Source organism: Pezoporus wallicus, unplaced genomic scaffold (assembly GCF_028554395.1).
Source record: "Pezoporus wallicus isolate ANWC-B61680 ecotype Strahan unplaced genomic scaffold, APGP_CSIRO_Pwel_v1 contig_7438, whole genome shotgun sequence".
Lineage (NCBI taxonomy): Eukaryota > Metazoa > Chordata > Aves > Psittaciformes > Psittacidae > Pezoporus > Pezoporus wallicus.
This window is the reverse complement of record NW_026639354.1, coordinates 28489-44795: the sequence shown is the minus strand read 5'-3', so window position 1 is coordinate 44795 and position 16307 is coordinate 28489.

Genomic DNA, 16307 nt, shown 5'->3' with positions numbered 1-16307 from the left:
TCATCAGCATAACCTGCAACATGTATAATAATTACAGCTTCGTTTCAGGAAATACATTGGAAAGGGTCAGAAATGTGTCAATGTGTCTAACTCCTTCTTCTACCACATCTTTTCTACTTAGTAGTTGGACAGAATGGGACTGCCATATAAAATAAGAATGCATTTTTGAAACTGGAGTAATCTTTTATACTGTCACACTGCACATTCAATGTTATTCCATAACTTGTCTAAGGATTTCCTTATAAAATGAGATATTTTAATAATATTTTATGAAAATCATTACGACTGTATTGCCATACACACAGAGTCGTCCTCCACCAAGGCTTGAATTATATCAGTACATGATAAAAAGTTAAATGTAGAAGTTCTCTGCAAAATTTAGCATTATTTAGTGGGCGACAGTTAATGTTGACATTCCTGTCATAAATGATTTCCAGGTTTATCAAGTTTGGTATAGAAATCTGCTATGTTATAAATGGATCACCAGAAGTATATATGTAGGTAGATATATCTGCATATTCACCTATTTATTCACCTTCTGGAGTATACAAAAATTTATTTAATGAAATGTCTCTAGCAAGTTTATTAACTTTTTTTGTGAATTTAATTTTGATATAAATTATTCCCTCTAAAGGCTTTTGTATACACAAATTTTATTACTGTTGCTTAATAAGTGGTCATTAAATAATATTTTCACTGTTTTTTCAAAAATAATTTTTTTACACTAGACTTCATTCTTCTTTTTAATTATGCAATAACTAGATGTATATACATCATATGCACTGTATAATTTGTATTAGAATGTTTCATGTTATCACTACAATTGGTGCATAATTTATTTGTGATTCAGTTTTCTGATAAATATTAAGAAATGCTGGAGAAAATGTTACATGTGACGGTTCTTTATATTTCTCCTTAAACTTTCAAATTCAAAGCAAATGTCAAAGATGACTTACAGAAGCAGAACAGCAAAATATAATTGTCTACAGTCCATGCCCATTAACTATATATGCAAATACTCCTCAGAAATTTCCAGAACCTACAGCTTGTAGAGAGAACTCCTAAGCATACTTGAAATTACAGCTCTTTAAAACAAAGATGTATTCAGGGGAAAATATCTTTCTCACAATACAGCTGCAGAAAGAAAAGCTGACATTGCAATAGACTTGTCAGAACTATTTCATAAGAGGTGGTCTGTTTTCCGTCTGATGAGAAAGCTAACATCAAGGACACTGTCCTACTTGGCATTTTTTGTCAAAGGTTCCAGATGAAAAAAAAAAAACAAATTTAAAGAAAAGCAAGCACTTTTTTCTTCAGATTTTGATTTACACTAAGCAACAAAAATGTTAAATGCTACAGTGAGAAAGGTGATGAAAAACTGTATTCAATAGGTTATTTTTGTATGAGTCGTTGTAGTAGAAAAACAACAGCTATGGCATTTTCCTTTTTCGCTAAGACAAAAAAGAAGTCAAAGAAAAGTGATTTAAGAAACAATGTGCTAAGTTTTGAATACAGTAATTAAAATATACTGATATGTTATATCAAAGAAATATTAAACAGTGACGGAAGTGAGCCTTATATGTATATGTATATGTTTGTGTACCTGTATGTTTGTGTACCTTTGTGTACCTGTGTATGTGCCTGTACATGTACATGCATATGCACATCTATATGTATATAGTATATGCATTCATACAAATAGTCTGAATTCCCAAACTTGAATCACACTGGTGACCAAATTCTTAATTACTTAAATTTGTTGCTCATACAAGCAAGCATGATCATAACCTTCTTTATTTGCTCACTCTCTCTCTTCCCTCCCCCCCGACCCCAAATGTTTTTCTTTTCTTTTTTGAAATCTTTGCTGGTAAAGGCTGGTCAGTAGTGGTACTTCTGATCCTTTTTCAGATCTTTAAAGTAAACATCTTAATTTTAGTCTCCCATACCCTTTTCTGTTAGGGTAAAATTTCGAGTCCTCATTCTTAGACAAATACCTAGGTCAAAAATTCAGTATGCCTGGAAAATCGGACTGAATTTTCTTTTTTTCCTTCAGTATTTTTATCTTTTGACCAATTCTAGAACGAATGCTGATGTCTTTATGACAGATATATTTTCAGCAAAAAGAAAAATTATTTAGCAATATGACTTGAAATCGGTAAAACATTGATTACATCTCATATCTGATAACTTTTTACAGTTAAACAATACTGAATTCTTTCCTGAGTTATAGGATGAAAGTATATGCAATTATCATTCATTTAAAAGAACAAGAATGCTTGGAGTCAGTAATGGTGCTATAAATTGGACTAATGTCAGTAATTGTACTTTAGTTTGATTCACTGATAATATATACATGATGTTGTTTAATATTTTCTGTAACAGGATTTTGATGTAAAAGGTGGACCTGTCTTATTTCCTAGGAACATCAAGGCCACAGGTCAGGAATGTCATTCACAAACTAAAGTCAAAGGTAGCATATGCAAGCAAGTCTCTCTATGTTCTCCTTTTTTTTAATTCATATTTTGTTACTGAAAACCATAAAATAATTATTTAATGACTCTTAAACTTTAAAATATATTTTTGTTGATCAGTCCAAACTCAAACCATCCACAATTTGTTGTAATAAATCACTATCATGATTACAGTAGTCCTGAATCAACTACTTCTTGCCTCCCAATGAATTACCATTCATTTTGAGATTAACTGTTGAAATGGAGTGTTAAATATTCATCTTTATAATAAAAACATATTAAATACTTAAGGAAAAAAAAAAATGTTAGTCAGGATTTAGCCAGCTTTGATCAAGCCTTAATGCATATCTCAAAAGTCCCTGTACTACTCTGTAACCAGAAAATTAACATGCCAGTAAGTCCTCATGCTCCAAAACACGAAAAACTAAACAGTCTTGATTTGTCTGTATGCTGTTTCCTGAAGGGCTTTAATAACATTTTCCTGTCCTGCTCTTGACTAAGACCAGTATTCTTTGCTTCTTCAAAGCATTTAAAACTATTGCCAACAGTGTCAATATTAAAATCATAAAGAAATCACGCCTTGTACTCCAGCAGTTCCACAAGATTTAAAAGAATCTTCTAGATTTAAACAGATTTGTAGCTCTTTGCCTAGTTTCTCAGCATGTTGAAAATGTCTCCACAAATTGGAGCAAGGATTCACTCAAATGTGATAAAATTCATCATGGTTGGACTGCCAGAACTTTTTGGACTAAAAGACATGTCTCTTTACTGTTTGCACACAACTACTTCTTAAATGTTTGAAAGAACTTCCACCAAATGCTTTCTCTATGATGAAGTTAATTCAGTAAGGAAATATGAGTGATTCTTTTCCATGATAGCTTTGATGGATTGGTATCAAATAACTATGTCAGATATCTCAGACTGCTCTCTTTGTACAGTGCTGTGATTGAGTAGTGTTATTACTCAATAATATGCTTAAGGTGCTTTTATTTTGCTTTAAAAAAAAATGCTCTGTAAATACATGAAATGATTTTGCAAGTACATGGTCCTATGACCCATTCAAGCCTCTGTTTCTCACCATTGTTCGTTTTTTTTTTTCTCTAAATATATATATATTAAAGCAGAGAAGAATAGTCATCTTCTGCTCAATATTACATGTGATTTTGACCAGGGAGAGTCTGCAGACCAAAGGGTTACAATATCAGGCAGTATAACATTCTACAGAATAATAGGGAGATTATTTTACGGAAAAACCCTAAATATGTCATTAGGTATATAACAGATTTTAAAAAGCATCTGAGCAGATTTGGTCTATTCTATTGACTTTAGGATAGTAAGATATCTTTGGAAGATGTGAAATTGAAAATATGACAAGATAGATGGTGTTTGAATTACCAGAGTAGAGTTACACTTCTAATATGATATCAAAAAGTGGATATGTGTTTGGCTGGTGGAGAGTAAAAGTTGATTGGTTAGAAGTGAAAGATCTGTGGAGAGATGGAATAATTTAAAAGATAATTAATGAAATCTATGCATGTAAAGTATGAATCAGACTCTTAATGCTATTATAAATATACTATGACAACTGTCATCACAATTGCATAAAATCAGGATTCAGCTTTCCAAGACTGTCTCTTTTATCCAATGTGATTTACCTCATGAAAGTTTATAAATAATGATGATAGAGAAAAATGAAAGCAAAACAGGAAGAAAAGCTTATCAGAGGTAACACGAGATGACAATTTCATCTTGCTGTAGAGGAGCTAGATCAAAACGATTGACAAAAAAGCTACCAAAAAAGAGAGGGCTTGGTAAATTTCTGTGTGCACAATGTTGTGGTCTACCAATATCACATGCTGTAGAAATCATACAAACATCTGAATAGAATAGGTCTATCAGACAGAAAATTTTTTGGTGGTGTTTTCAGTGAAATTTACAAAAGTACGCTCTTAATTCCTAAATAGTGTCCAGATGAGATTATGCTTGAAGATTTTTCCTTTTTTTTAAAGCTTTCTTCAATGCCAGCTGAAACAAATAAGATTTCCTGTCTTTCATTTTCAATGAGCACTGGGTCAGACACTGGAAATTTTCCCACAGTGGAATTCTTATTTGACTGTAAGAGTACCAACTGCATTTGGTGTAATCAGTAGGATCTTTAAATTGCAATACCATGTTTAAAAATAAATTTTAAAGCAAAACAAATCTTCAGGTTTAAATACATAAATTAAGCGATAACTGAAATGAGTACCTTACATCCCACAGAGTCTGACACCTCCGTCTTCACTTTACCAGTGGTAGCAATTTTTTTGCTTCCTTCTGAGTAAGTTTTTCTCTCAGTGTCAAGGTCCATGCTCATATGTTGTTCATATTAATAACAGATGTTTTCAAATCAAAATCTCTCTCTATATAGAGAATGGTTAGTGTTGGAAGGGACCATAAATATATTGTTTCAAGCTCCCTGCCATGGGCAGGGACATCGTCCACTAGACCGGGTTGATTATAGTCGTGTCCAACCTGGCCTTGAACACACCAGGGATACAGCATTCACAGCTTCTCTGGACAGCCTGTTCCAGTGTCTCACCACCCTCAGAGTGAAGATTTTTTTCCTAATATATAATCTAAATATACTCTTTTTCAGTTTAAAAACATTCCCCCTTTTCCATTACATGCCCTTGTAGAAAGTCATCCAGTTGAATACTGCTTCAATTTTACCCTATTACAGTAGTATTTTTAAAAACAGGCAAAAAATCTCATATAAAAAGGGGCAAAGTCTTCACAGTAAAGCTCTCAACCTGTGAGACACATAAAATAACTTAATGTCCTGTAAACTATGTCCCTGGGTTACAAATTATATCTTCTTTCTGTAAGATGCATCTGTTACTCTGAACTGCATTCTGTTATGTTTGAATTAAATGAAAGCTTAAAGCACATAAAAAAATAAGAAGTGGGATAAATGCAGTTTTTCTGATAGAAATTACTCCATTGACTTGAAATCGTAGCATCTTTTCATTATAGTGTGTCTCATTTGTAAGAAAGCTTCAAGGGTGCAGCCTTTAAATAAAACATGGAAACTAAAGGTTCATCCCCATTTCCCCTGTGAATATGTTTACATCCAAACTACTAACAGGCTGTATCACTGATGAATTTGCCCTGGCTACTGATATTCCATGAATAGCTGGGGTGACAAAAGAGGCTGGAGTTATTCATGCTCTTCTTACTTGAAGCTCTTTCATGGCATAATGTTTGCTGGAGCAGAAGCAGAATCTAGATGTGCTGAACTGCAGAAAAGCATTCTACCTTCAGGCAGAGGAATCATTTAACTTTCTTTGGTTCATTTTTCAAATAAGTCTGGGTATTCTGTAGGTAAATCCAGAAGCTTTGGTTACAGTCTGTCATTTAGAAAACAGGACCCCTATTTTATGCTGTCACTATTTCATCTAAATAATATTGAGGTTTGGACATACTCAGTAACCATTTGGACACAGATCCCCAAAGTGAAGGAAAGTTTCATAGAACTACCTTGAAAAGAAGCTGTCATAGCTCCAGCTTTTGGTTCACATGGCTCCCCTGCCCACACTCACATGCCTAGAAACAATAGGAATTTTGTCATTCATCTGGGATTTCATCAGATTTTACTGAGCTACAAAAATCTATAAATCCTATACAAATGGCCATAACACCTACACAGATTAGCTGCACATTTCAAGTGCATTAAGAATGATATAGGCTGTAGGTTTTTGAAGCAGCAGCTGTGAATTTGAGCAAAATAATGAAGATATAGATCTTGCAACTCTTTGCTGTGATGCGGGTAAGCTCTATTGTGGAAAAAAAGACAAAGCAGCCCAACATATAGTACAGGGAATTAGGACTCTGTAGATGAATTTCATCTTGGCAAGTCTAAAGAATTTTTTCCTATGATTTATATAACCTTTCTTGCCTGTTTTTCTATACTGAGAGCTTGCTTCCACATTTTTAGTAGTAAGAGAATTTGAGGGAAGGGGATTCCCCAAATTTTCTTATTCTGTCACTTTCTCAATCAGCCAAACAGTATTAATAAATTCTTAAATACTAGGAGATCTTCAGTTTGAGGTGTTTTATAGATTTCTTGTCCCATACCATAGCCAGACATGGCATCAAGACTTTTTAATAGTTTCTTTGTTTTATTTAAAATTGTTTAATATGTGTTCATAGATACCTGATCACATTTCTTTGTAATCTTTTATTTTCTGGCTAGTTACAAGTCTGGAACAAGCAGTTAGATGTCCAGAGAAATGTGCTTTCATATGTAGTGGTACCCCACCTGAAATACTGATAATAGATGTTTAATAATAATAGATGTTTAACAGTTTAGACATCAGACACTATTTTCCAAGCGGAGATTATGCCAGCAAAGACAGGAATGAGAAAAATCTATACTTTTTCTTAGCAGTTAATTAAGCATATAGAATTTTTTGCTTTGGTTTGGCTTATATTCTTGGTTTTGTCTCCAGAAAATCAATACAGTTGTATGATGGAAAGTTGCTTACTGATACACTTGTATTTTTCCTCTTCCCTTCCACTCTTCTGTATGAAATATGACCACATTTGTCATTATTAGTTTCAGGTCCTTCAGGCTTCAGAATAGCTCTCTGATGCAACAATTAATAGTCAATTTAAATATAAACATCAAGCTATCTCCAGTTCTGGCTAGAATCATTGATTTAATTTCCTAATGACAGAAGAATTAACTAATAGGACTTAAGTAGGAATGCAGGCAACCATGTGAAACCATGTGCCAAATTGATATTTCAGCAACTCTGATAACTTATTAGGATGACGGCCATGAGATGTCACAGGGCTGAAAGAAAAATCTTGAGTCTGCTGCTTTCCTACTTCTTTAAGATATTTTATTTTTGCAAAATTAATTTGCATGTGTGTTGTCAGACAGTGTTATCTTTAGTAGTGTTTAAATTAAAAAGCCGACAATGTTACTAAATGCTGTGAAAAAGTAAAGCAAATCATCTTGCATAATTAACAGGCAAGGATAAAGGAGGTTGGAATCCATTTCACATAGGGCCAACCCAATTCTGACATGTCATCTAAGTTCATTTATGGCTGGATGCAGCACTTAAGTACAGCATAGTCCTTAAGTATAGCATAAGGAGAATTTCATGAAAGAGGAATAAACTGGAAAGGTAGGTTTAGAATTGCAGGCCTAAAAGCACAAAATGCCAACAGGAGCAGAACAAATAGATCTGAAGGCTGAATTAAACTAGCTGCAATGAGGAATTTTGGGAGGAAAGGGGAAACATAAAGTAGGCATGAATCTTCTGTGAAATATTCATGGAATATGTTTTCAAATGATTAAAAAAGGTCAGTGAGATTTTAATAAGAATACCAATGGCAGTTATATGTAGAAGTTAAATTTTATATTTTCAAATGAACAGTGAAATTCTTTAAACTAATTAATAGCTCTGCTGTTAAATTAGCTCCCGTTACTTTCAGCAGCAGATTTACCCTGATTTTAGAAGAAACAACAAAATGTATTTTACCTGCTTTCTGAAAAATATCACCAGTTCAATGCAGCCTTAAAAGAAGCTGATGTTTTCCTACCATCCTTGTAGTATGCTAAATATTGACAGAACTGTACAGGTTTCAGCTAGTTACACACAACTGGCATGTACTTTGTCATACTCCATTTGTCTTGGTTTGGTTCCAAAAAACTACTACAGAAGGGGTTTATGTCTATCCCTTGTCTTCTGCTACAAGACACCAACTTTTCAGGTTGTCTTGAATGTCAAGCCAGCCAGGAATGCTCCATGGTAGCAATAGTGCAGCTGTATTCCAATCTTAGGTTCTACAACCAGTTTATGTATTAGTTGTTTGTGGCGCTTACAGCATGCAAGAAAAAGCTGTACCTAAAATATAGACAGTGCAACTCTAAATGACTCTAAGAAACAGAAGCAACGCTCTGAAAAGGATTTGTTAATCAGTGTATGAAGGCAATATACATTGCAGAAGTATGCTACTGCTATGCTTCTTTATACTACGATTTTCTAGTGATTTTCTATAATGCCTAAGGAATCAGATTTTGGACAAACAAGTGCCTTTGAAAGTTAACACAGACAAGGTGTTTTGAAAATCACACTTTCAGGCTCAGAAAGAAGGTAGGTATTCCATAAATGTGTGCCTTCCTTGAAGCATTTCTGTCCCAGAACTCATTTGCAGGTTTACAACAAGCTTTGTGTAAGGGCAGAACACATTGCTCCTGCTGCAAAAAGAAACCAGGACTGGACTGTAAGAACGTACATCTCACTCATGTATAACTAACTGCTGAATACACGTGCCAAGCCCTCTCCCAAACCCCACAAAACCAAATGAACTAAAGAAATATGAGTTTCTCTAACACTGTGCCTCTAGGTGGTTGTGACATGTAAATAGGTGTGGGAAATAGTTACCCTGTAGTGATTAGAGTGCTTTTAATACTAAAAGTAATAAGGCATACCAGTTATTTAGACTTTCACACACTTGTTCAAAGATTAAAAGGTGCAATTGGAGCTGGTGATTCCCGTGTGAGTTAAAAAGATGCTTGTATTAGTAAGACACATAATAGCTGAAGACATTTCATAGAATCATAGGACCATAAAATACAACGTTGGAAGGGACCTCAAAGATCACTTGATCCAACCTTTCTTGGCAAAAGGATAACTTAGACTAGATGTCACAGCATCCTGTCAAATTTTAAGTGTCTAGTGTTGGGGAGTCCACAGCTTCCCCGGGGAGGTTATATTCCAATGGATGATCTCATTGTGAAAAATTTTTGTCTTGTATCCAACTGGAATCTCCTCAGGAATAACTTCTATCCATTACCATTTGTCATTTCCATGTGAATCCTTGTAAAAAAGGAGTCTCTCTCTTCTTTGTATCCAAATACTGGAACATGGTGATAAATTCTGCCCTGAGCCTTCTTTCCTCAGGGCTGAACAAATCCAGCTCTCTCAGTCTTTCATCATATGGCAGGCTTCCCAGTCCTTGGATCATTTCTGTGGTTCCATTACGGACCATCTCCAGCCTGTTCACATTTTATTTGCATAGCAGGTAACAAAACTGAACACAGTATTTCAGGTGTGGCCTAACAAGCACTGATTGGAGTGGGGTATTGACATCTTTATCTCTGCTGGTGATGCCCATGTTCATGCAACCCAGCATCCTGTTGGTTCTCTTTACCTCACCTGCACTCTGTTCACTCATACTGAGCTTGTTGCCCACCAGAAGCCCTCTCCCCAGAGTTCCTTTCCACAGAGTCAGTCTCCAGTCAGGCAGTTCGCAGCCTGTGCTGCACTCTTGGATTATGTTTTCCCAGATACAACACCATACACTTGTCCTGTTGAACTTCATAAGGTTAACCCAGTCTTCCATCCTATCCAGGTCTTCCTGCAGGGTGGCTTTCCCAAAGTGTACGTTTCCCCACTTAGTTTGGTACCATTGGTAAATTTTGTCAGGATGCATCATCATCCAGATAATTTATGAAGATATTAAACACAGTTGGACCCAATATCAATCCCTGGGGACCCCACTAGTGACAGATCACCAGTTTGAATGGGAGATATTTACCACCACCCTTGGGGTGCAGCTGGTCAGCCAGTTCCCCACCAACCACACAGACCACTTGCCTAGACTGTAATGAGTCAGCTTCTGAAGGAGTAGGCTGTGGTAAACCATACCAAAATCCTTGGAGAAATCCAGTCAGACAGTGTTTACTGTTTGTCTGACATCAACCAAACAAGTTTCTTTGTTGTAGAAGGTGATCAGGTTTGTCCAGCACAATTTTCCCATGCTTGAGGCACTAATAGTTTCTTCAAATACTGTAATGGCTGTACACAAATTTTCTCTGAGTAGCAGAAAACTTTAAAACTTTCAAAGAAATAAACCCTATCATGTATTATGAGTGATATAATTCTAAATAAACAGAATAATTCAAAATGTGAACAAAAAAACCCAGAGACTTAACCTTACTAAAAGGTCAAATTCTGCCTTGAGATACATGAACTTCGAAGCAATGCTCATGGGCAGAGATTAGGCCCTCATGTACATAGTACAAATTTAGCAAATATATTATTGAACCTCTGGCTCTGTAAAGAGGTTTCAAAGTCATGTGTTAACTATGCTGCATGGGGGCAGGCCTTTGTGAAGGGACTCAAGAGGATTGAAAGTAATTGGCTGTTGGCGGTAATGATAGTCCTAAGGATTTCTGACAGTTTAAGGTGACATGACTGAAATAATATATTAACATATAACCTACAGTTACATTGATAAAAATACTTTGTGTGGAATTCTATGGACAGTTGCTGGTGCTCTGATATTAAGGCTGTTCAATTTTCTTTTACAACCCACTGTTTTCAGTTGTATAACATATTCCCAGACGTCAAAACTGTGGACTGACTAAATTGATGCTTGGCTTAAAATTGATGTTTTTATTATTATTATTTTCACATTTCAGTAAAACTGTAAGGGACTTTAATTTTGTTATGTTTGGGGGAGCAAGGTTAGCAACAGATGCTGTAAGTAGTTTTACCTGCTTTTTTGTTTGTTTTCCATTAACTTTAGAAAAAGTCCCTCATGAAAGGTGTATATTCTGTGTTCTGTGGTCCAAATGGTACCTTATTAGAAATCCTTCCTTTAGTTTCCCCTCAGCTTTATTTAAATAAGTGGAAATTGCTATTTGGGGAAAAAGAAAACAAATGAGCAAATAAAAAATAAAATAAAAAAAAAAAATAACCAAGCCTAAAACAACAATAAAGCCCCCAATCAAACAACAAAGAAAAAAAAAAAAACAAAACCAAAAACCAAGACTTTCAGAAAAACAGAAACCCAACCAAAAAAAAACCCCAAAACAACGCACAGGGAAGGGACAGTTACTCTTGTTTGTTGAGTATGATGAGTGTTTAAAGTGCTTCAACACTGATTTTTTTTTTTAAGTTAGTGTTCAGTTTTCTTATTAACCTGTTAGGAATTAAGACCCACATCCTAGGAAAATGCTTTAGGCAAAACCTTTGAAAACTTTTTTGTGTAGGAACCTAAGGAGGAAGAAGAAATTAATATCTAAGTTGTAAACTCCTCCACTGTGCAGTAAAAAATAACATGATTTTCTAGTCTACTGTGCATGGAGGAACTCCTGTCCTTTAGGGAGAATGAGAGAAATAAAAGGCAATGGTTTGGATTCTGATTGTTCCAGGAGGCTAGCGGGCAGGTAAGCAGAGTTTCAGGATTTTAGTTTTGGGTACCTAGGTGCATTAGTTTCAGGGATTAACATTTTTTTTTTTTCCTGATAAGTCCCAATTTAGCTTAAAAAAAAAAGGTTGCATATAGAAATGTAGTTTATGCAGTTGTTCACCATCATCCATTCACATCCATTCACATGGAGTTAGGTGCTTCACTTTTGGTCACCGGCATCTTAGATTTCTTTAAATATAGTGATGTTATTCAAAGAATATAGTGGTGCTACTCAAAGACTCTGGATGTACCTTAGGATACTCATTACCTCACAACGGTTAGTATTGAAAGAGAGTCACTTGTTTGCAGAGCTGAAAACTTTTATCACCAGATAATAGTTATATTAAGGCTTTCTTTTTGAAATATGCATGCGGTCAATGCATTTTACCAATGTAGCACATCAATCAAAGCCATGCACAAATTCAGGTTCCTATCAAGAGGAAGAAGTATCAAGATTCTTTTTTCTTATATTGCATTTTCTCATTTTTAAGTCATTGCTAGAGTCAAGGTATATATTTCTGATATTGTATATTATGACTTTGACATGAAACAATAGTGTGGTAAGAATTATATAATATGTGACAGGCATAACTAGGTATCAGACAAGATCTTATGCTGTTAACAGGAACCTATTACCTTATGATATTATAGACTTATACCCCTGTACTAGTATATCATTTCTTACCATGGATTCTTTCTTTCACAGAAATGCATAGCCTGTACTTCAGCCTGCTTTCTGCCTTCATAACCATTTATATGATCTCACATTTAATCAACCAGAAAACCAGAATTCATTCTAAAAAGTAATTCTGAAAGTTAGTCTGTGGAGACATTTACTGGTTTAATTTAATTTGACTCTGTTACCCCTTTGGTCTGTGGTGCAAACACATGAATGCATGAACACCATCTTTTAGTTACGACCATCAAAGGCCTGATGGAAATCATGTATTGGGTCACCTGGCACAATTTTTTCTCATGCATAATGACAGGATTAAAAGAACCATAAGACAGCTGTCAAAGTAGACTTCTGCATAATATTTAAAAAAAAAAAAAAGTGGATACCTGAATGCAGCTGACTCAACTGTTAGTGGTTTTCTGAAGAATGTAATAGTTTCCTAAAAGGTACAATATGCACTGCCTAAAGGCAGATTTCTGAAGGATTAAGTTGTTATTCTTCAACATATTCATAAAATGGCATAACAAAGTGTATGGATTATTCATCCTTCAGTAATAAATAATAATGAATTTATTTTCCTTTGTTCATGACTTCTTTTCATATCTAAGAGTTTAGAGAACAAGATGAATTCTAAGAATAACTTGTTCCACTTTTATCTGCCTTTTATTATTTATCTATAGAAAACAGCCATAAATGATACTTGGATTTTTTTAGCTATTTTGTTAAAATTTTTGAGAATCTTGAACGATATTTTCCTGCTTTACTATACAATAACTTTTAAATATTTTTATCTTATTGGAAGATCTGGAGTGAGTGGATTAATTATAATCTAACCGTTGCAGCATCATCTCTTTCACAGTTCTTGTCACATACTCTAATATAATGCATTAGTCTTAACCATTAGACACAGGGCAGAGCTTATGTTTGTATTTGCTACTGCTCATTATTTTGCCTGAAACATGATGTCACCTTTTAAAAGTATCAGGTGTCAAAATGACTATGACTCCACTTACATGCATGCAGAAGGAACAGCTTCCCCTTCTTATTTCATTATATCACTGTGAGAAGTGGCTTAGAGGAAAATTATTGTGCTTATGCCAGACAACTGATTAAAAACAAAAAAAAACCATAAAATTTTATGAAAAATATTTTTAAATATAGATGTATTTGTTTATCCTGAAAGTTTTTCATTTTTGAAACTTCTGAAATGTATGAAGGGGGGCTATAGGGATGCTGGGGATGGACGCTTCATTAAGGACTGTAGTGATAGGACAAGGGGTAATGGGTTCAAACTTAAACAGGGGAAGTTTAGATTGGATATAAGGAAGAAGTTCTTTACTGTGAGGGTGGTGAGGCACTGGAATGGGTTGCCTAGGGAAGTTGCTCCATCCCTGGTGGTGTTCAAGGCCAGGTTGGACAGAGCCTTTGGTAACATGGTTTAGTGTGAGATGTCCCTGCCCATGGCAGGGGGGTTGGAACTAGATGATCTTAAGGTCCTTTCCAACCGGCTCTATTCTATGATTCTATTGTGAGAGAAAATCATGCTACTTTTAAATAGCTCAGTCATTTCCCAGGAAAAACAACGTCATGAACTGCTAGTCATTTTAGTGTACAGAATATTTTTTCAAAGAGTTTCCTAGTTCCATGTAATAATGATGTATTTCATTATATTCAACCACCTTAAAGTCCTATCTTTAGATCATCTGCGTGAACATGAAAACGCCTGCAGCTAATACTGCTGAATTATGAATTGTGCTTTCAAACACACAAACCTCTAACTTTGTTTACATGATTAATGTTAACCAAAAATTTCATTCAAGTTTAAGTCAGGTTTACTAATGAAAGGACAAATAGTAGGAAGGACTAATGGAGGGACATTAATGGGAGAACCCTGAGTTGGGAATGGGCCCTGCTGAGAGATTTCAAATCATTTATTGTCAATTTAAAAAATAGCACACTTTTGAGAATCTGACAAGGAAAGTCAGAAAGAAAGTGTAACTGGGGTGTAAATGTGAGGAATAATATTATGCATAAAGACTTCTGAATCAGCAATGCAGCTAGAGAGAGCAAGCAATTACAGGCTGCCACTACTTAGTCACATTGAGCTATTCCTGAAATATCTATAAGAAGCTATGAAATAAGTTCTCCAAAATCATCTGAAATAATATTCAATTTTTTTTTTTTTTTTAAGATGCAAACAAGCAAGAAAATTAAGCAATTCGGCAGTTATAATACGCTTTGTAGGTCACCGTAGCGATTCTGCCAAAATACATTTGTTTCTTACACAGATGCAGATCTTCAGATAAATTAAAACTGCAGCCCATAATGGGAATTATGGAGTATGGCACTTTCTTTAGTGTCACTTCTGTTTTTTATGCAACGTCCCTCTAAAGTAAATTATGTAAATAAAGGATTGAGCTCTGAGCCTTACACCTCCCATGAAAATTCACTCCCTATTGGCCAGGAAAAAGAAAAATATGCTGTCATATTTTTTTCTCTGTCTTGGTTCAAGGAGCTTGCTTTCTTTCAGAGGAGTGGCACAGTTTTTTTAAAGGGTGTGTTTTAATCCCTTCCTGCTTTCCTCATCTCCATCCTTGTCTACAACTAGATGGTTGCAGCACAATTTTGGAAAGCAGCAGACGTGGGTTCAAATCCTGGCAAACTGAAGTGAGAAAAAAACCAAGCCTTCCACCTCCTAGAAGAGTGCACTAACCACTATGATATTATGAAAATAAAATGGTGGTAGTAGCAGTATTTGAAAAGAAAGGAAGCAGCAGCTACTACAGTAATGTGTGAACTGTTTGATCTTGTTACTATGTGCTAGGATTTCTCTGAAAAATACTATGAGGTCAAGCCCCTGAGGGGACTTGCACACAAAAGTGCTAGATTCTGAATTCCAGTCAGGGATAGGCGTTTATATGACAATACATACCTCAGCAATCTCAAGCTTAAGGGACCTGTGGCCATATTCAGGACAAAGATTTCCAGGTACTTAACGAGTGCTTAAAATTAAAACCAGATAAAAATGAGTTGTTATCAAAATTAGATGTCACTAACCTTAGGAGGATGCTCTAGTTTGCAAGATCACAGCTGTTGACATAGAACATACTGTATTGTATCTAGCTCATTCAGGATCTATACACACAGAAGGAGGGGAAAGGGGGCAGGTGGGGTTAGATCTGTGCCATTGTTTTATTCTGGAAACAAATTCATATTGCTTACAAAAGCATTTCCTAAAGTTAGCTAAACTCTCAGATTTCACGACTGAGCTTGCAACTTGATGGAATAACCATTTCTGTGTATTTTATTCATTTGACTGAAAATGCTAATCAAGCAAATATTCACCTAAATAAGCATAATAGTATAATTAATTAAACTATTTATAGACAGAATTATTTTAATTGAAGTCACAGTAAAGACTGAGCTAATAAATTACTATTTTCAAATATCTTAACTCTTCAAATAAAACAGGTAATAACTGAACCATGGGTTTAACATGAGATGAGGTTATTTCATATTAAGCTTGCTTTAGGAAATAGAATTCAGAGTCTGTAAAACTGGGGAACAGGCAATTCCAGTCACTGCAGTGACAATTTCCTACTAGAGAAAAAGCAAAAAAATGTGCAAGATATATGTGTTCTTCATTTAAGAGTCTGTTCTGAGCTAAGCTACTTGACAAAGGTTTAGATTTTTAATCAGACATTGTCCACTCTTCCTAGCTGTGTTATCTAGTCATTAAAAAATATTATTTCCTTCTAAAAAAATATTTTAAGTAATACCATTTTTTAAGTCCCATGTCTATTGATTTATTTATTGGCAGTTGCATTTATTTTAGAAAACTACAAATGGTGTTTTACTCCTACATACCTACTTTTGTGCACAGCTACGTAAAAGGAAAACTTGATTAA